The sequence below is a fragment of the Rattus rattus genome, chromosome X (genome assembly GCF_011064425.1).
Source record: "Rattus rattus isolate New Zealand chromosome X, Rrattus_CSIRO_v1, whole genome shotgun sequence".
Classification (NCBI taxonomy): domain Eukaryota; kingdom Metazoa; phylum Chordata; class Mammalia; order Rodentia; family Muridae; genus Rattus; species Rattus rattus.
In genome coordinates, this window is record NC_046172.1 from 85,497,876 (window position 1) to 85,520,069 (window position 22,194).

The window sequence follows — 22,194 nt, forward strand, 5'->3', positions numbered from 1 at the left end:
TATTATGAAAATAAGCTTCTAATCTATATCTGAAATGCTAAAGCAATTCCTTTGTTGAAAAAAATACTAATCAGTTGTGAATAATGATCAATTCTGTACCACAACAGTTGATTACTGACAGATGAACTTTTACATTCTATATATAACTCAAGAGTCTACCTTTCATCTTATGGAAGATGAGATCATTCATAATTTTGACAAATAACATGTCTATGTATTAATTTAAATTTGATGAGTATTGATTACTTGATTTTATAGTTGTATCCACATATTACTTATACTTCATTAATTTCTCAAACAAGGTATGTGCTTCTGACTCAGCATATAAAATAGTAAGCATAGTTGAACACATTTAGCCAATTGAAAACCTACTACATACTATAAGGATGCATAATTAAAGTTATTTTAAAATTAAGGTACAAAGAATCATATTTAATATCATCCTTAACTATAAAATAGTAACAGAAACAGAGAAGCAGGGTGGTACTCACCTGTAATTCATACTCTCCCGATGTTAAGGTAGGAGGATTTCTAGGAATTTGAACTCAGCCTAGACTTTACAGTGAGTTTCAGTCCCATCAGAGTAATTGAATGATTCATTCATTGTTTGAGAAAAAGTGATTATAATTTCATATATATTTTATTTCACATTTGATGAAGCTATTTATTCTATTTTTGCCTTTTTATACTTAAAAGTAAATTTGAAAATTATTTTATCTTATCATCTCATCTTGAGTAGTATAAAAGTAAAACACATCTTCCTCTGTATTATGAAGATTCATAAAATGTCACATAAGCCAAAAAGGTTAATGAGACTGCTCTGTGGCAAATTACCACCTGCTCAGTTTTTGAGATGTAAACCTAGCACTTTGTAGTATGAACTGTAGCTTAACTAAACCAAATTATTAAAACATATGAGCGAAAAGATGTTGTCTTATTTTCTCTAGTGAATGTTATTTTAAGCTTGCGTTAGAGATGTAATTCTGAATAGATATAGTAATTTTTAGAATTTATTAGGATGTAAGAACAATAAACCTAATTGATTAGAGGGAAACAGTCCCTCAACTAGTCCTATTGTGAACTGAGTTTTATAACTATGTTTCTAGTTGTATAATTTTTCTTCTAGCACTAAGTCATACTTTTTCTATTCAAAGTAAATGATGGTTTTCATGGGAGTCTTTACGTTGGATTTTGTTTGAAGGGCAATCAATTACTTTTGAATGTATAATATTTTTAAGTAAAATCATTATAGGAAAAAATTATTCTACTTATATACTAACCATATAAATACTAACATGAACTGGCTTATAATTCACAGATTAAACTTTATTTGTTTATTTATTATAACGTTTTTATTAGAAAGGATATTCACTAACAATTTAAGTTCTCCAGAGTTCACATGTTACAGTAAGAACATATCACACCCTGATTTGACAGAATACTTTTATGTAAGAAGTTAATGCTGAATCTGTCCTTCTAGAGCTTCAGAACTATTTGTGTACCTGATGTGACATAATATCTCAATGCTTTCTTGGGTTGTTATGATTATTTACCTGTAAAATCATTCATTTTAAACCTCTATATTTTTATATTCCTTACTTCTGTATTTTTGTGTTCTATGTAATTCTATCCACTTGTGGCTGACTGGTCTTAAAATTATTTTTTCTGCTACTGTATGTAAATGAAAGAGAAAGAAGCCAGAATGGCTGAGGTGGCAAACAAACACTCGTCAACTCCTCTGACATCATTTATTGAGACTCCAAGATTATCACATTTTCATTTTCCACTCTTTTGGAGTTTGATCAAATGAATGCAAATTATTTAATAAATATGTTAATAAACTTCACTAATACTCAAATGAATATGCCACCGAGAAAAGATCTTTAAAGCAGGTTTAGATATTCTAAAGACCTCACTTTTTTGCTAATAGATATTTTAATAAGAGATTTTATGTCTTTTCGATTGCCTGGATATTGCATCTAAACACTTATTAAAGTGGAATTAAATTGTTTGACTTTTTTTCATAATTTAGTTCAGGAAATGTCTTCATTTTGCTAGTAAAGGATTTTATGTGTGATGCTGATCTTCATTGTGGTAGTAAATGCCTTTCAATATTTAATAACACGGAATACCCAACTGTGTAAGATTTAAATATATATAAAAGAAAAATTTCAGGGATACTAGAAGAACTCTGCCTTAAGATATTTCAATTAAAATCTGATATGATAAAGAAAGGAGTGTGGGGCATGTTTTTGATAACTATCTGTAATCAACATCATTGGACCTTTTCTCACTCCTTTTGTCTAAGTAGATTCCACTCTCAAATACATATTTGGTTCACAAGAATATATTTCATTACTAATTTACTATATACTTAGTCATGTAATAGCAAAATAATAAAGAGGATGTGGTGTGATTTCAGGCACTTCTGGATTTAAGTTCTAGCTCTAATGATTATGAACTATGTTGGAGATACGTCATTTCTATTACTCTCCATATCAATTATTTTACCTGAAAATTTGTATGCCATATCTCATTTCATTCATTGATGATGTTATGGGAATACAGTAATATACATATACTCTACAACAAAATGCCCAAAATAAAATCACTGTTCAAAATATTACATGCTACTATAGCATGCTTTCCATTCTGACTCATTTTGTCATCTAAAATTTGCCTATATGCATCATATGTAATTTCATATAAATGAACTAAACTGGCTGTAAATGCATAGATTTATGAAGTTTTGTAATTATATAAAATTTCATAGTACTTTTACATCATGTCAAAAGTTCCCTTGTGCTTTTTTGCTATGAATATACTCCCTGTAAATATAATGACTTTTGACAGTATATCTGCTTTTAGAGTATACTTTTGTGATTTATATTCTAACATGACTCATAGCATATGTAAACATTTGCATAGCTTCTTTCATTTTAATTGGAATTTTTAATTTTCTTTATTATCAGCTGTTTTATATTTATATTTCAAATATTATCACTTTTCCCAGTTTTTCTGTCAATAATCACCCTATCCCATCCCCTCTCCTTCCTTCTGTGAGGGTGTTCCCCTTCCCAACCACTCATCCCCTTCCTCCTCCCCCTCCCTGACACTGGGAGGGATCCAACTTGGCAGGTCCAAGGGCTTCCCATTGGTGACCCATGAGGCTATCCTCTGTTACATATGTAACTGGAGCCATGGGTCTGTCCATGTGCACTCTTTGGGTAGTGGTTTAGTCTCTGGAAGCTCTAGTTCGTTGGTATTGTTGTTCTTCCTATGGGGTTGCAAGTCCATTCAGCTCCTTCAATCCTTTTTCTAATTCCCTCCATTGGGGACCCCATTCTCAGTTCCACAGTTGGCTGCCAGAGTCAGCCTCTGTGTTCATCATGTTCTGGCAGAGCCTCTCAGGAGACAGCTATAGCAGGCTCATGTCAGCATGCACTTCTTGGTGTCAGTAATAATGTCTGGGTTTGGTGGCTGTGTATATGGGCTGGATCACCAGGTAGTGCAGGCTCTGAATGGCCATTCCTTCTGTCTCTGCTATAAACTTTGTCTCTGTATCTCCTCCTATGAATATTTTTGTTTCCCCTTTTAAGAAGGACTGAAGCATCCACATTTTGGTTGTCCTTCATCTTGAACTTCATGGGGTCTGTGGATTGTATTTTGGGTAATCTGAACTTTTGGGCTAATATACATTTACCAGTAGGTTCATACACTGTGTGTTTTTTTCTGACTGGGTTACTTCACTCAGGATGATATTTTCTATTTCCAAGCATTTGCCTATGAATTTCATGAAGTCATTATTTTTTTTTTTTGTTTTTTTTTTTTTTGTTTTTTTTTTTATTATTATTAACTTGAGTATTTCTTATATACATTTGAGGTTATTCCTTTTCGGTTTCCGGTAAACATCCCCCCCTCCCTTCCTTATGGGTGTTCCCCTCCCCACCCTCCCCCCCTTGCTGCCCTCTCCCCCACAGTCTAGTTCACTGGGGGTTCAGTCTTAGCAGGACCCAGGGCTTCCCCTTCCACTGGTGCTCTTACTAGGATATTCATTGCTACCTACGAGGTCAGAGTCCAGGGTCAGTCCAGTCTTTGGGCAGTGGCTTAGTCCCTGAAGCTCCTGGTTGGTTGGCATTGTTAACATATATGGGGTCTCGAGGCTCCTTCAAGCTCTTTTCCAATTCTTTCTCTGATTCCTTCAACAGGGGTCCTGTTCTCAGTTCAGTGGTTTCCTGCTGGCATACGCCTCTGTATTTGCTGTATTCTGGCTGTGTCTCTCAGGAGCGATCTGCATTCACATTTTGATCATCCGTTTTGAGTTTCATTTGTTCTAGGCATCTAGGGTAATTCAAGCATTTGGGCTAATAGCCACTTATCAATGAGTGCATACCATGTGTGTTTTTCTGTGATTGGGTTACCTCACTCAGGATGATATTTTCCAGTTCCAACCATTTGCCTACGAATTTCATAAAGTCATTGTTTTTGATAGCTGAGTAATATTCCATTGTGTAGATGTACCACATTTTCTGTATCCATTCCTCTGTTGAAGGGCATCTGGGTTCTTTCCAGCTTCTGGCTATTATAAATAAGGCTGCGATGAACATAGTGGAGCACGTGTCTTTTTTATATGTTGGGGCATCTTTTGGGTATATGCCCAGGAGAGGTATAGCTGGATCCTCAGGCAGTTCAATGTCCAATTTTCTGAGGAACCTCCAGACTGATTTCCAGAATGGTTGTACCAGTGCAATCCCACCAACAATGGAGGAGTGTTCCCCTTTCCACATCCTCGCCAGCATTTGCTGTCACCTGAGTTTTTGATTCTTAGCCATTCTCACTGGTGTGAGGTGAAATCTCAGGGGTTGTTTTGATTTGCATTTTTATGACTAACGATGTTGAACATTTTTTAGGTGTTTCTCAGCCATTGGCATTCCTCAGCTGTGAATTCTTGTTTAGCTCTGAACCCCATTTTTAATAGGGTTATTTGTCTCCTGCTGTCTAACTTCTTGAGTTCTTTGTATATTTTGGATATAAGGCCTCTATCTGTTGTAGGATTTGGTAAAGATCTTTTCCCAATCTGTTGGTTGCCATTTTGTCCTAACCACAGTGTCCTTTGCCTTACAGAAGCTTTGCAGTTTTATGAGATCCCATTTGTCGATTCTTGATCTTAGAGCATAAGCCATTGGTGTTTTGTTCAGGAAATTTTTTCCAGTGCCCATGTGTTCCAGATGCTTCCCTAGTTTTTCTTCTATTAGTTTGAGTGTATCTGGTTTGATGTGGAGGTCCTTGATCCACTTGGACTTAAGCTTTGTACAGGGTGATAAGCATGGATCGATCTGCATTCTTCTACATGTTGACCTCCAGTTGAACCAGCACCATTTGCTGAAAATGCTATCTTTTTTCCATTGGATGGTTTTGGCTCCTTTGTCAAAAATCAAGTGCCCATAGGTGTGTGGGTTCATTTCTGGGTTGAAGTCATTATTTTTAATAACTTAGATTTTCCAGTTTGTTGAATATAGGTTTTTGTAGTAGGATCTGATGATATTTTCTTTTGAATTTTCTGAGTTTCTATTGTTATGGGTCCCTTTTCATTTCTGATTTTGTTTATTTGGATACACACTCCCTGCACCCTCTGCTTAGTCTGGCTAAGGGTTTATCTATCTTGTTGATGTTCTCAAAGAATGAGTTCCTGGTTTTGTTGATACTTTGTACAATTCTTCTTGTTTCTACTTGGTTGATTTCAAGTGCTTTCAGGTGTGCTGTCAAGCTGCTAATGTATGCTCTCTCCAGTTTCTTTTGGAGGCACTCACATCTATGAGTTTTCACTTAGCACTGCTTTCATTGTGTCCCATAAGTTTGATTATGTTGTGACTCCATTTTCATTAAATTCTAAAAAGTCTTTAATTTCTTCCTTTATTTCTTCCTTGACCAAATTATCACTGAGTAGAGCATTGTTCAGCTTCCATGTGTATGTGAGCTTTCTGTCATTTTTGTTGTTGTTGAAGACCAGTATGAGGCTTGTTTTGTGCCAGGTATATGGTCAATTATGGAGAACGTACCACGAGGTGCTGAAAAGAAGTTATATTCTTTTGTTTTAGGATGAAATGTTCTATAGATATCTGTTAAATCTGTTTGTTTCATAACTTCTCTTAGTATTTTATGTCTCTTTTTAGCTTTGGTCTCTCTGTTCTGTCCATTCATGAGAGAGGGATGTTGAAATCTCACACTATTATTGTGTGAGGTACAATGTGTGATTTAAGCATTAGTAAGTATTCTTTTATGGATGGAGTGGCCCAGGCTTTTGGAGCATAGATTTTCAGGATTGAGATTTCATCTTGACAGATATATCTTTTGATGAATATGATGTGTACTTCTTTATAATTTTTGATAACTTTTGGTTGAACATCGATTTTATTTGATATGAGAATGGCTACTTCATCTTTTGTCTTGGAAACATTTGCTTGGAAAATTGTTTTCCAGCCTTTTTACTCTGAGGTATAGTTTTTCACTGAGGTATGTTTCCTGTTTGCAACAAAATGCTGGTCTTCTTTACATATCCAGTCTGTCTTTTTATTGGGAAATTGAATCCATTGATGTTAAGAGATATTAATGAATTTTGATTGTTGTTTCCTGTTATTTTTGTTGTTAGAGATGCAATTCTGTTTTTGTGTCTCTCTTCTTTTGGGTTTGTTGCAAGAAGATTACTTTATTGCTTTTTCTAGGATGTAGTTTTCTTCCTCTTGTTGGAGTTTTATCTATTATCCTTTGTAGGGCTAGACTTTTAGAAAGATATTGTGTAGATTTGGTTTTTTCATGGAATATCTTGGTTTCTCCATCTATGTTGAGAGCTTTGCTGGCTATAGTAGCATGGGCTGGCATTTGTGTTCTCTTTGGTCTGTATGACATTTTCCCAGGATCTTCTGGCTTTTATAATCTCTGGTGAGAAGTCTGGTGTAATTCTGATAGGTCTGCCTTTATATGTTACTTGACCTTTTCCCCTTACTGCTTTTAATATTTTTTCTTTGTTTTATGCATTTGGTGTTTTAAATATTATATGACAGGAGAAATTTCTTTTTTGACCTAATCTATTTTTAGTTCTGTAGGCTTCTTGTATGTTTATGGGCATCTGTAATCAACTTATTCTATTTGATAAATAATATTTTATGGCAGGAATATCATGATTTTCAGAGAGATTTTATTATTAGAGTTCAATACATCCATGTAATGGACTTTTACCTTGCTCATTGTCTTCATCATCTTTTCTTTCCCTCTTGCCCTGTCCAATATTTCAATTAGGTAGACTAATTGTACATGCCCTTTTTCAGCTAAATTTCAGGTATGAGAAAAATTGTGACGCAAGTAGTTGTAAGAATTATTTATATTATTTAGCAAGGTTTGTTTCCAATTCCATCTATTTCCCATGGAAAATGACTATTTTTTTTATTCATGGCTGTCAAACAATACCTATATCTATATATTTGTAATCTATTCTTCCAGTGATAAACACATTGGTTGATTCCATTCCCCAATATCTATATTTTAAGCAGTTCAGCAAGAATTATGATTATGGATATACTTCTATACAAGTCATAATTTTATTACTTGGGATATATTTCTATAACTTGAATAAATGGATCATAGGAAATTTTCTTAAATTCTCAATTTCTTTGAAAGAATCACTGTACTGATTTCTATAGTATCTGGGAAAATGTACATGAATACAAATAACATATGAGGGTTTCTTTTCCCAACCGTCTTTATAGTCTTAATTCTTTTTTTTTATTTTGTGTATGATAGCCTTTTTACTACAGAGAGATCAGATTGAATCCTTAGATCAATTTAGATTGTCTGAAAAATTATGTTTTGATCATTGGACTAGGTGGACTTCTGTACTGTGGTGTCACCTAAAATTTCTTTCCTTCATGTTTTAGAGTTTCCAATTGAGCAGTCCTTAATTGTTAGGTTGGTTCTAATAGTCCTTCACCATCACCACCACCACCACCATCATCATCATCAATGGGAATTTTTACTGATTTCATCATTGACTCTAGAGTATCATGCACATGTTTTGATCATACCTAACTCCTGTCCCCAACTCTTTAAAGATCTAAACTTACCTTCTCTTTCCAAGCAACACTGTTTTCTTTCTTAAAACTTTTCAAGACTAATTTGTGCTACTCAATATTCAAAGCTTTGTGGTCTTTAACTAGACCATGGTTAGACTATCAAACAAATGAAACAAGCAGTATCTCTCCTTATGAACACATGAGAAATGGACTTAGAAAGAAGTCAGGAAAACAAGACCCTTCACAAATGTCAACAAATACTAAAAAAAATCTTGGTATAGCTCTAAGCAAGAAAGGGAAAGACCTGCATGTCAAGAACTTCAAGTCTTTGGAGAAAGAAAATAAAGACCGTATCCGGAGATGAAAAGAATTTCTAGGCTCATATATCACTAAGATAAACATAGTAAAAATGTTCATCCTACCAAAAGCAATCTACTGATTCACTGTCATCCCCATCAAAATTCCAACACAATTCTTTACAGACCTTGAAAGAAACTTTATTATGAAAAAAACTCAGTATAGGTAAAACAGACCTGAATAGTATAGGTATCGCCATCCCTGATTTCCAACTGTACGACAGAGCTATAATGATAAAAAATATGGTATTGGAATAAAAATAGATAGGTTGCTGAACTTGAATCATAGACTCAGACATAAATCCACGTACATGGGGATACCAAGTTCTTGATTTAAAAAAAAATACATACTGGAAAAAAATCTAAAAAAGTGGTGCTGGTCTAACTTGATGCCTGTTTGTTCAAAAAGTGCAAATAGATTCATAACTATCACCATGAACAAAGCCCAAGTGTAAGAGTTCAACATCATCTCAACATAAAACTAAGTATATACTTGCTTGACAAGAAAGTCTTAAACACACTGGCACATCAGATGACTTTCTGAACAGAACACGGATAACACAGGTAAATAAGATCAACAATTACTAAATGGGAATTTATGAAACTGAAAAGATTCTGTAAGTTAAATTACCCTGCCAATATATACAATTTCATTATCTGTTGATTTATATCTAAAATGTTGCCCACTCAAGGTTGTCCCTGACATATTTCCTCCCCCTACCCCATCCCCTTCACCTCTGAGAGGGTGACCTCCCCAGTTAAACCCTATCTGGTACATCATCTCTCTTCAGGATTAGGCCCATCATTTCCCACTGAGGGCAGGCAAGGCAGTCCTCTGTTATACATGTGCTAGGTGCCTCCCAGGTCACTGGCATGTTATACAGATGCCCCCATTCACTCTCTGGGCCCTCTCTGCCTGGCTTTCACTACATATGATTAAACCAGAGTTCTCCTTTCCATTCTGTCTCCCATCTAGTTCTCTCCCTTCATCCAACTCTGATGGCAATTTTATTTCTTCTTATAAGTGAGATTGAAATATTCTCCTGTGGGTCATTCTTGTCATTTAGCTGCCTTGGACCTGAGGACTATAACATGGGTATCCTGTATTTTATGAATAATATCCACTTAGAGGTGAACACATACCATGCAAGTAATTTTGTTTCTGCATTAACTCACTCAGGATAATAATTTCTAGTTCTATCCATTTGCCTGAAATTTTCATGGTGTCCTCATTTTTAATAGCTGAGCAGTTTTTTTATTATGTAAAGGAATCATATTTCCTTTATCCATTCTTTGGTTGAGGGACATCTGTGTTGTTTCCAGTTTTTGGCTTTTACCAATAAAGCTACTATGAACTTAATGGAACAAGGGTCCATGTGGTGTTGTGGAGCATCTTTTTGAGGATGTGCCCTTGAGTGGTGTAGTGAGGTAGAACTATTCCCAATTTTCTGAGAAACTACCCAATTGATTTCCAGAGTGGTTGTATTTATTGTCACTCCCACCTGAAATGGAGAAGTATTCCTCTTGTTCCACATCCTTGCCAGTATGTGCTGTCCCTTGAGTTTTTGATTTTAGTTATTCTGATGGATGTAAGGTAGAATCTCTGAGTTGTTTTTACTTGTATTTCCCAGATTACTAAGGACTTTGAACATTTCTTTAAGTTCTTCTCAACCATTAGAAATTCCTCTGTGGAGAACTCTCTATTTAGCTCAGTACCCCATTTTTATTTATTTATTTTTATTTTTTATTTTTTCATCTTTATTAACTTAGGTATTTCTTATTTACATTTCTATTGTTATTCCCTTTCCCGGTTTCCAGGCTAATATCCCCCTAACCCCTCTCCCTCCCCTTCTCTATGGGTGTTTCCCTCTCCATCCTCCCCCCATTACCACCCTCCCTACAACAATCACGTTCACTGGGGGTTCAGTCTTGGCAGAACCAAGGGCTTCCCCTTCCACTGGTGCTCTTACTAAGCTATTCATTGCTACCTATGAGGTTGTAGCCCAAGGTCAGTCCATGTATAGACTTTGGAAAGTGGCTTAGTCCCTGGAAGCTCTATTTGGTTGGCATTGTTGTTCATATGGGGTGTCAAGCCCCTTCAAGCTCTTTCAGTCCTTTCTCTGATTCTTTCAACAGGGGTCCCATTCTCAGTTCAGTGGTTTGCTGCTGGCATTCGCCAATGCATTTGCTGTATTCTGGCTGTGTCTCTCAGGAGAGATCTACATCCTGTTCTTGTGAGCCTGCACTTCTTTGCTTCATCCATCTTATCTAATTGGGTGGCTATATATGTATGGGCCACATGTGGGGCAGGTTCTGAATGGGTGTTCCTTCTGCCTCTGTTCTAAACTTTGCCTCCCTATTCCCTCCCAATGGTATTCTTGTTCCCCTTTTAGAAGTTTTTAATTATGTTTTTCTCCCGGAGCTGGGGACCAAACCCAGGGCCTTGCACTTGCTAGGCAAGCGCTCTACCACTGAGCTAAATCCCTAACCTCTTGTTCCCCTTTTAAAGAAGGAGTGAAGCACTTGCATTTTGGTCATCCTTCTTGAGTTTCATGTGTTCTGTGCATCTAGGGTAAGCGGGCATTTGGGCTAATATCCTCTTATCAATGACTGAATTGCATGCGTGTTTTTCTGTGATTGGGTTACCTCACTCAGGATGATATTTTCCAGTTCCATCCATTTGCCTATGAATTTCATAAAGTCATTGTTTTTGTTGGCTGAGTAATATTCCATTGTGTAGATGTACCACATTTTCTGTATCCATTCCTCTGTTGAAGGGCATCTGGGTTCTTTCCAGCTTCTGGCTATTATAAATAAGACTGCTATGAACATAGTGGAGCATGTGTCTTTGTTATATGTTGGGGCATCTTTTGTGTATATGCCCAAGAGAGGTATAGCTGGATCCTCAGGCAGTTCAATGTCCAATTTTCTGAGGAACCTCCAGACTGATTTTAATTGTGTTATTTGTTTTTTTTTTAATGTTGAACTTTTTGAGTTCTTTGTGTATTTTAGATATTAATCCTTTATTGGATATAGGGTTGGTGAAGGTCCTTTTGCAATCTGTAGACTGCCATTTTGTCCTAATGCTGTCTTTTGCCTTTCCTGTAGCTTTTCAGTTTTGTGATGTCTCAAAAATCCTCCAGTCACAATATAATCAAAACACTAAAAGTACAGAAAAATATTAAAAGCATCAAGTAGAAAAGACCAAGTAACATACAAATGCAGACCTATCACAGACACCTGACTTCTCAACAGAGATTGTAAAAGCCACAAGGGCCTGGATAGATGTCTTGCAGACCCTAAGAGACCAGAGATATTATCCAAGACCGTTATACCCAGCAAAACTTTTAATCACCATAAATGGAGAATGTAAGATATTCCGTTAAAAAACTCAGTTTAAACTATATTTTTCCACTAATTCAATCCTACAGAGTATATAAGAAAGAAAACTTCAATGTAAGGAGATTAACTGCACCCAAGAAGATACATGAGATAAATAACCATATGCCATTAAAACCAAAAGTAACACACACACACACACACACACACACACACACACACACACACACACACACACACCAGAACACCCTGGACTTTTCTATAATAATAGGTTTCCATGTGTTTTCCAAGGTTGTTTATGTTATTTATCCTACCTCATACACCCAGGGCTATCCTATCTTCTGCTTTCTCAGACTAGGTTAACACCCCTGTTTTATTACTCCATTTATCTCTTTTATACAGTCTATCATGTATCAATTGAACAACCCTCCCCATGGCTCCTTAGTATTTTTCTTACTTCTCTATCTTTTCTAAATGAAAGATTTGTATTTGAAGTTTCAAAGATAGCATATATAGATGAAAGAAAACATGGCATTTGTCTTTCTTGGTCTGGGCAAACTGACTAATAACTATGGTTGGCTGCTTCTTTCATTTACCTGTGAATTTTGCATTTCTTAATAAGTGAATGATATCTCATTTTGTTACTATATAAGTTTTCATCATTCATTAGTTGATGAACTTCTAAGGCTCTTTCTATTTAATGAGTGTCGATAAACTAGCAGTGAAAATTGATGAACAAATATCTCTAGAGAGACATATGGAATTATTTGGCTATATACCCAAGAGTGGTATAAATTGTAATATATTAGATTTATTCTTAGCTTTCTTATGTACCTCCTTATCTGTTTCTGTCGTGGCCACCAGTTTGCATTCACACCACCGCTGAATTACTGTTCCCTTTTCCCTGTGTTCATGCTAGGATCTATATCTCTCTCTCTTTCTGTCTCTGTCTCTATCTCTCTCTGTCTCTGCCTGTATCTCTCTGTGTTTCTCTCTGTCTCTGTCTCTGCTTCTCTCTCTCTCTTTTCCTCCATCTCTTCCTCTTTCCCTCCTTGCCTCCTTCCTTCCCATCTTCCTCCATCCCTCTTTAACCATTTTGGTTGGGGTAAGATGAATCCTCCAAGTAGTTTTAATATGCATTTCCTTGATGGCTTAGAATGTTGAGCATTCTTTTATATACCTCCCAGACATTTGTAATTCATGTTTTGAGAATAGTTTGTTTAGATCTATTACCTAATTTAGTTTATTTGTTGTTTGTTTAATGTTTTGCATTCTTTATATATTCTAGTTATGAATCCCCTGTCAGATCTATAACTGGTAAAAAAAAATCGCTATACTTTAGGCTATAGAGAAACATTTTTCTTTCATGATGTTTCATTTATTAATTATTGTTTTTAATATCAATAGTTTGATGATTGTTGAAAATAATATGTTTTCACACATTACCTTTTATGCCTTGCTCATGTAAGTATTGTCTTTGGAGTTATCAAGAGAATATTGCAGAAGACAGCCTGTGTAGCCCATTTTAAGCTGGTAACAACTGACTAGTAAAGCATACATTGAACTACTTATCCTATTAGTGTAATTTTATTTTACATAATGCTTAGTCTACTTGTGATATTGTAACAAATGTCATCAATTATGCAATGAATAACAAAAAATATAGCTCTTACATACTTATAGGCTGAGATGTTTAAAATATTGGCATTATCATAGTTTCTGTTTAAGGGCTGATTTTTCTTTCTAGAATGAAACTTTCTTGCTGCATTCTCACATGGCAGAAGGCAAAGCTGCTAAAATGTATCTTTTAAACTGAAATTCATTTCCAAACCTATATGTCTTATTTTGATGCAGTTATCAATCAAAATCCTAATCTCTTGATACTGTTGGATTAGTGATTCAGTTTAAAATTGATATTAAATGGACCAATAACATCCATCCAACTATAACATATCTGCACTGGCAATTATTGTAACACAGATTTTGAATTATTTTCCTTTTCAACTTTTATTGTATACTCAAAATATCTTTCATACAATTATAATATCAAAGTATTCTGATTTTTGTTATATATCTGTTATATATATATATATATCTGTTATATATAATTCTGATTTTGTTATATATATATACCAACATTGAATTTTGGTTTTATGTGAACTTATCTGATTTCTCAGTATTCTTTAGTTTTAGCACGAAAAATAAATGCCTTTGTCCTTTCCTATAACTCTTAAAGAAAAAATACACTGGTGATGGGTGTATCTTTATGTCTACACTTATGCAATACCACTTTATTGCCTATAACTTTTTTGTTCTGGAAGATTATTTATGTAGTATTAAATACAATTTCAAATCCTGTTTGTTTACAAAGCATCGTTTGAGAAATCTGCTCACATTATCACAAACTTTCTTTTTTATGTAATGAGTCTTTTATGTATTAAGCTGAAATTGAACTATATCATTTCTCATCTTTTCTTTACTATGGCCCCTCCCAGTTTTCCTGTATTGAACCATTCCCATGTTGCCTCCATCATTATGTTGATAGATTCTTTAAGTTGATTATTTTATTTACATATGTATATACGCATGTATATACATTTTACATATCTGAAACCCCAGTTTTTTTTAATTGGTCTATGGTTTTGAGGCTGTGCACTCTCCATTGGATACCAATAAGGGGGGATTTTCCTTGAAAGAAGCTAGTTTTCCTAGGATTTGGATCTTAAGAAAGTCCACCTTTCTTTACTAAGATATTTATTCATATTGCCATTGTTCTAATCTTGTTTGTGGAGGATTCTCCAGGAGATACTATTTCATAGGAGATTTGTTACTATCTGGTTCTTAACAATCTTTCTAGCCTCTTTTCCATGATGTTCCTTGAATCATCCACTCTTCTTGGCTTTTCCCTGAGGCATAGACACATCATCTGTGATGTAGGTGCATCTGATGGTACTAGACATCACAAGAACTGCTTATCTCTGCCTAATGTGTGTTGTGGTTTTATGTGATGGTCTCTATTTGTTGTGAAAAGAAGCTTTTCTTATGAGAGATGGTAACCATACTTCTTTGTGGATATAATGATAAGATTTAGAATGTAGTAACTAAGTATGTCTATCTAACAAAGTAGTAGTCATAGATTGTTTTCTAAGGACCCCGACTTCACTAGCTTCTGGAAGTTGGCCAGGTTTTGAGCACAAGGCACGATTTACCTCTAACTGAGTGGTGCTTGAGTCCAGTTAGACAGATTTTGGTTGCTGCCAACATGATAGTGACACTTACAGCATATTCATGGATATCTTGCCATGCTGGTAATTGTCACAGTTCATAGGTGTTGCAACCTAGTAGAGCTATTTAATTGATTCCCTCACTTAAAGGTTTGCAGTGTATTTTCTGGAACCATGGAGGCTAGACCACAGGAAAGAGACTTTTCTTTCAGATCCAGTTCTAGTCATGTGAGTTATGTATCCTAGCTGTGTGTTGACTTCTGAAATAGGCACCCATCCTCAACCCCTGAGGAACCAACCAATGTCCATACCTGTAATTTTTATGGTTTTGTGCATGACTTGGATTACTCTAAACAGTCAATCCTTTGATAGGAAGCTTCTTGTGTTTGATACTGGGGTTTTATCACTTAGGTGGCTTAACTGCCTTAAAGAGTATATGTTTATGTGTTTTTTCAAAGTCTTATCTTTTTTCGTCCTCTGACAATTGGATTATGTGGCTGGCATTTGAATAATAATAACTTTGCAATAATTTAATAAAACCACACACCTTAAAAATTAAAGTTATGGAAAATTAAGTATGTGATAGATTTTAAAACAAATGGATTATTACTTTGCCAATTACTACAATAAAGCGTAGAAATTATAAAACACTTAGCAATATTCACACAAAAGCACATATGATATAAGTCACAATAAAAATACAAATATTAGTGTATCAGTATTCTAACTGTATAAAATGTCTCAACAACCTATTGGTATTAGAGTAAGCACAATTACTGTTCTATTTACTTAATACATTGATACTAATCACCTCCATATATGTACAGTAAATTGCATGTTTTAGAGTGAAAAGTAATCATTTGATGCTATCATACTTCATATGATATGTGAAATATTCTTTAATCTGTTGTTAATTTTAATGATAAGGCTTCTAGACAGCAGCAGATTATTGGTAAACATTTTGAGAATTTAAACATTATGGAGTAGTTGACAACTGTCTAGGTTTTATGTTCTGAACTCCCTCTATCTAAACTATACTATGCATTAGAGTAGTTTTGGGTGGATTTTATTTGGAGTCTGTTCTGGCTAATTTTATGTCAACTTGTCACAAGCTAGAGTCATCAGAGAGGAGGGAAACTCAAATGAGAAGAATGTCTTCACAAGATTCAACTCTGTGATCAATGGTGAAGGGCTCAACCCATTGTGGATGGTGCTATCCCTGGGTTGAGGTCCTATGTTTATGAGTAAGCAGACTGAGAAAGCCATTCTGGGGCAAGACACTCAGAAAGCAGCACACTTCCAAGATCTTTGCATCAGCTCCTACCTTAGGGTTCCAGGTCTTTGAAGTCCTGTCCTGGTGTACTTCAATGATGGACTACAACACACAAATGTAAATCAAATAAGTCCTTTCCTCCTCAACTTTGCTATTGCTCATATGTTTCTCATCACAGCAATAGAAACCCTAAGAGAGCCTTTCGCTATTTCATGAATGTATTTCCCTTAATATTTGAGATGTCTTTAGAGACAGAATTTTAAATGCATTTTCACCCCCTTCTTTTCACTTCTTGAACGGTAATAATTCAAAATTTCCAACTTAGTATTCTCTAATAGGGACTTTCCACATGCTTTCCCCATTTTAGTCATCTTTCTGTTTCTGATGGAAATCTATTTTCTAATGGCATGTCTTAGAATTCAGCAAGCAAGGATGTTGCTGAAGCTCTCTGACATGTTTACTTTTCTGTTATTTTGTACTTCAGCTCCAGGTTTCCATTTAGTTCAGTTTTATGATTCACATTTCTTTAATAAACTTTTCTTTTTGTTAATGCATGTCTAATTTGGTTTTGTTTACTCACCTATTAAGGTGCTTTCATTAAGCCTCTTAATGGTGCTTATTTTTAATTCTTTTAAGGCAATGCATTCATTTCTACCTATTTAGAGTTATTCTTACAACTTTGAATCATGTTTAGAGGATTTGAAGGAGCAACACACACACAAATATATATATCTATATCTATATCTATATCTATATCTATATCTATATCTATATATATATATATATATATCTTTCAGTCTTTACAGGTAAGTTTTGGCAGTTGGTTTTTAAATTGGTGGCATATCTTTAATATCACAGTTAAGGAGTCCAGTAATTTCACATGGCTGTTTTTAGGACTACAGTGAAAATTATGTTTCGCAGGTCACTTATAAGGGGCTCAAACATTCTTGCCATTTTACTTTTCTGAGAGGATATTGACAACCTCAAGAAACTTGGTCAGTTGGCTTGGTTACTTAGTGATAATGAATATCCCTGGACTGTGATTTAGTGGTATTGGCCCAGACAGCAGGGATCCTCCAGGATGTACATTTAGAAAAATACTTCAGAATAATTTTCCATATTTATGACAAGGAGAAACATACGTCTGTCAAGAACACTGGTTTGGCAGATATGCCATTAAAATGAAGCTGAGAGAGGATCAGAAGAACTCAGGGCTAATTTATGAAGAAGGACACCAGCCTTGCCTTTCAGGTATACAGATGAGTGTCTAAGTCCTTAGGAAAGGAAGAATACACCCACACTTTAGTTGAGAGGAACGGAAACTTAATTATATAGTTTCCTCAGGATCTGTAAGCATTGTTGTTTGACAGGCCTGCATTTATGTGCACATGTGGGCATGTCTCCTGTGGAGTTCCTGGATAAGCAATACTTCTTTTATATAATGGGTGAACAAAGCTAGAGCCAGATCAAATACAATGCCAGAACCCATAACTGAGTCTGATACTTGAAGTATTAGTGGTTTTCTTCACTCCTGGGTTGTTTGTTTAGTGATGCTAGTTGCTGGACCGTAGTCAAATGGGACAATGGCCAAATCCTCAGAGGTAAAGGCATGATTCCAGCCTTATTGGGATCTGTCAGCATTTTGAACCTCCTACCTGGATTCCAAAACTCCTGCAAAGTCTCATTTTGTCAAAGATAAATGCCAAATTATTGTCGCTGTGGGAGTATAACAGCAGGGGACCCACTGTTCTATCATCTTGCTTTACACATTGTCTTGTTTACTGTTTTGCTTTTTATATTTTGCTTTTTAGTTTTCCTTACTGATATTTTGCAGAGGACTTTGAGTATGATAGTCTAAGTTCTTGATTTCCTCCTCTTTTAAATGTCATCTCTGTGGCATAAACAAAAGAAAAAGTTAGTTGGCTTTGATTATGATTATATCAGATCAGTACACGAAGTTTGCTGCTAAACATTATTAGAAAATTCTGAAATTTTCTTTGTGTAATACTCTATTCCTCCTCATTGTTACATTATTAATCATTCTCTGATATATCTTTTGTTTCCATTTCCAATTATTGCAAATATTTTATGAACTCTATCCCCAATTATACATCATATGATTTTATTATACATGATCATTTCGCCTCACTTTTAAATTTTATTGTTTAGTAATGTAACACTAAATATTTTCACTTTTCCATACTGTTTATTTTACAATCTTTGAAATTAATCATTTCAAGTTGCCTTTAGTTGATTCCTTGAGAATTTTTCATATAGAGGATGATATAGCTGTAGCTCTATTTCTCTTGACATTTTATCACTTTAGACATTTTATTCATTGCATTATTTACTTCCATAGCCAATATTGTCATGATGGTGGTAAATGGATGCTGTGAAATTGTACATTCTTATATTGTTTTGAACCTTAGAGGGGTGTGCATTCTTTCATTGTAATATATTATTTGCTATAAACATTTGTCCAGTGCATTTTATCACAGTAAAGACATTTAATGTTTACTTTGCTTAGTAATTTTTCTTTAATTTCAACTATAGACTGAACATGGTAAATTCAATAATCCATGCCAATTGTCTCTTTTATAATTATTGGTAGTGATTATAAGCTTTGTTATTTAATATCAGAAATTGAATATATCTATATTTTAAATTATAACAACTTTGTTGTTTTGTGAATATCATTTGTTCATATTTTATCTTTGTGACATAAAGTTATGACTTAAGTTTCTGAAATAGTGTTTTAGATTCATGCCACTAATCTGAGACATTAAAGTGTATTTTCCTACATTAATACTTTTACTGGTGTTAATATTAGAATGGTGGCTTCAGACATGATCCTGACTTTTCTACCACTTGGAAATTTGTCTGTGAGATTGCAATTATTTCTTCTTTCAGTGTTTGGTAAGATTCAGTATTGAAGTTTTTTGGATGTAAAAATTTCTATGGTTTTCCATGTTCAGTTATTTTATGTCATTGTACATATGAGATAGTTTATTCATCTATTCCTTGTTATTATTCTGAATGCAAATTAATGCACTTAAATGCAAATATGCCTAATGCACACCTCTGAGCACATTTTTTCAGAGGCATTTTAATATCCATAAAACAGTATCCAAAACTTAAAGCCAGCTTAAAACTGATCCCTGAAAAGCAAACTGGCCACACCCCCTTTTCTGTGAATGTCTGATTCCTCTATTACCTCTTCTTCTGCTTGATACAACTCCTCTAGCCCCTTTAAATATCCAATATCCAATATTACTTTTTATTAGTTTATTTTATTGACATTAAATTCCCATCTCAGCTTCCTCTCCCTTCTCTTCTCACAGTCCCTCCCTCTCACTTCACCTTCCCATTCCTCCCTTTCTCTCTAGAAAAATAGAAGTCTCCCATGGATAATCAACCTATCTTGGCATACCAAGTTGCAGTAGGACTAGGTTTATTTTCTATCTATGACAGAGAAGGCAGCCTAGTTAGGAGAAAAAGATCCAAAGGCAGGCAAGAGAGTCATGGATAGCTCCTGCTCCTGCTATTAGAGTTCCCACATGAAGACCAAGCTGTACATCTGTTACATATGTGTGTGTGAAATAGGTCAGTCCCATGATACTCTCTGGTTAATGATTCAGTCTCTTTGTCCCCTAATTGCCCAGGTTACTTGATTCTGTATATTTTCTTGTGGTGTCCTTGATACTTCTCCCATTTTCAATCCTTCCTCCCCTTATTCCACAAGATTCCCTGAGCTCTGCCTAAGGCTTGGCTGTGGGTCTCTGAGTCTGTTTCAGTAAGCTGCTGGGTGGAGCCTGTCTGAGGCAAGTTATGCTAGGTTCCTGTCTTCAAGTAAAGAAGAATATTATTAATAGTATCAGGGGTGGACTCTATCTTCTAGCATGTTGGACCAGTCATTGCTTGGCCATTCCCTCACTTTCTGTTGTCTCATTATCCCTGTACTACTTATAGGCAGGAAAATTATGGGTCAAAAGTTTTGTGGCTGGATTGGTATCTGCATCTATTGGTATTCTTGCCTGTTTATAGTAGTTGATGGTTTCATGTTCCATGTGTCCTAGTTCTAGGATTCTTAGCTTGGGTCCCCTTCATAAATACTTGGGAGTTTCCATTGTGTTCAGTTTCTTTAAATAAAGAATTGCTTATTTATTTTACTGCTTATAGAAGCTCCATAATGTAACTTTCAAGGTCAATAAGCAGTTAATTTGTTCATCTTTTAACTGATTGTGATGATATTTTTCATGACATTCTTTCTGTCTGCATGATCTATATTGAAGAATCAAAGATACATATTTGGCATGAGAAATTGTACTCCATATGTGGCAACCAAAATCTACAATTTTTCTACATTTGCATATTGTAAAGGTGCTAATATTAACATTGATGTGCACATATAAATTTGACTCTTGCAAATTTTCTGTGTTGAGGATATTTTTCTTCCTTGGTTATTTTTGTATTTTATTATTTTGATACTACAGGATGTACAATTATTTTACTTATTGAACTTTGAATAATCCTTGCTAAAGTATAGTAAGAAAACAGTCTGCATATTGATTGTATATTCTGAAATATTTATACTAACAGCTTTTTGGAATGAGCTTTTTCATTATTGCTATTTTCATTTAGGATCATTTAATCATAGATCAGAGATGATTTTGAAGGCTTTTATTTTCTCAACTTGTATAGTTTTCTCAATAAATCTCACTACTACATATAGTATGATTAGCAAAATTGAGTATCTTTCTTTTCCTTGATATCTAAATGAAAGGCTGAAATGTGTCATCATGATGATAGGAGTAGAGATTGTACACATGATCTTCATCAAGCAGATCTATTCTTTTACTTATTTGTGTGTGTTTTTTGTATGGTAAAGGTGTTGGATGTTGTCAAACTATTTTATTGTATTTACTGATGTTGTTCTTAATTCCATTAATATAGTAAATTATGTTGATTAATTTTTCATATATCTAATAAGATAAGCATTCTATTGTGCATTGAATGAGAAATATCCTTCACAGGATCATTTCTTTGAAACTTGGCTCCAAGCTGGAGGAGGGACCTATTAGAAGCAAGTATATTACTGGGAGTAGGCCTATAGGTTTTATACCTCATCTCTCCTTCTTGTTTATTATAGCTTTTGAGTTTTTTACCTCATTGTATAAAGCCACCTTACATTTCTTCTGTCATGCTTCCCTACAATAATGGATTATATCTATTCTTGAACTGTGAGTTAGAATCAATTAAGTTACATTTTCTTGTCAGATATTAGGTCAAAGCAATAAGAAATGTAACTTAGATATAATCCAAATAAAAATTCTAATGTTTGTGGCTTAATAATACTTTTAGTGTATTTAGTAAGCTATCCCACTCAGTTTATAAGTATATTGCTTAAAATTGTTGTATTAATCACTATAAGACATGATGGTTTATTGCTTTATTTTTATTTTCATTTATTTTTTCTTTGATAGTTTAAAGAAATATAATTCATCATGTTTTCTCTCAATCACACCCAATTTTATTTACCTCTTAATCTCTGATATTGTTCCTTCTTCCTATGTCCCTTTCCTTTATGTCTTTTTTTAACTTGAGTATTTCTTATATACATTTCTAGTGTTATTCCCTTTCCCGGTTTCCGGGCAAACATCCCCCTCCCCCCTCCCCTTCTTTTTGGGTGCTCCCCTCCCCACCCTCCCCCCCTTGCCGCCCTCGGCTTAGCTTTTCAGTCATGGGTTCTCATTTATATTAGATTTTGGGGGGCTCACCACTTGGAACATATCAAAACACAATTACTATCCCTCTCCAGGAATATATATCAACAGCCAGCTGTGTTTCTAGTTTTTATGTAGACTTGACCTAAAGCTAGAATTTTTCTGAATAGAAGAAACTTCAACTGATCAAGATGACAGCATATGATTCAACTG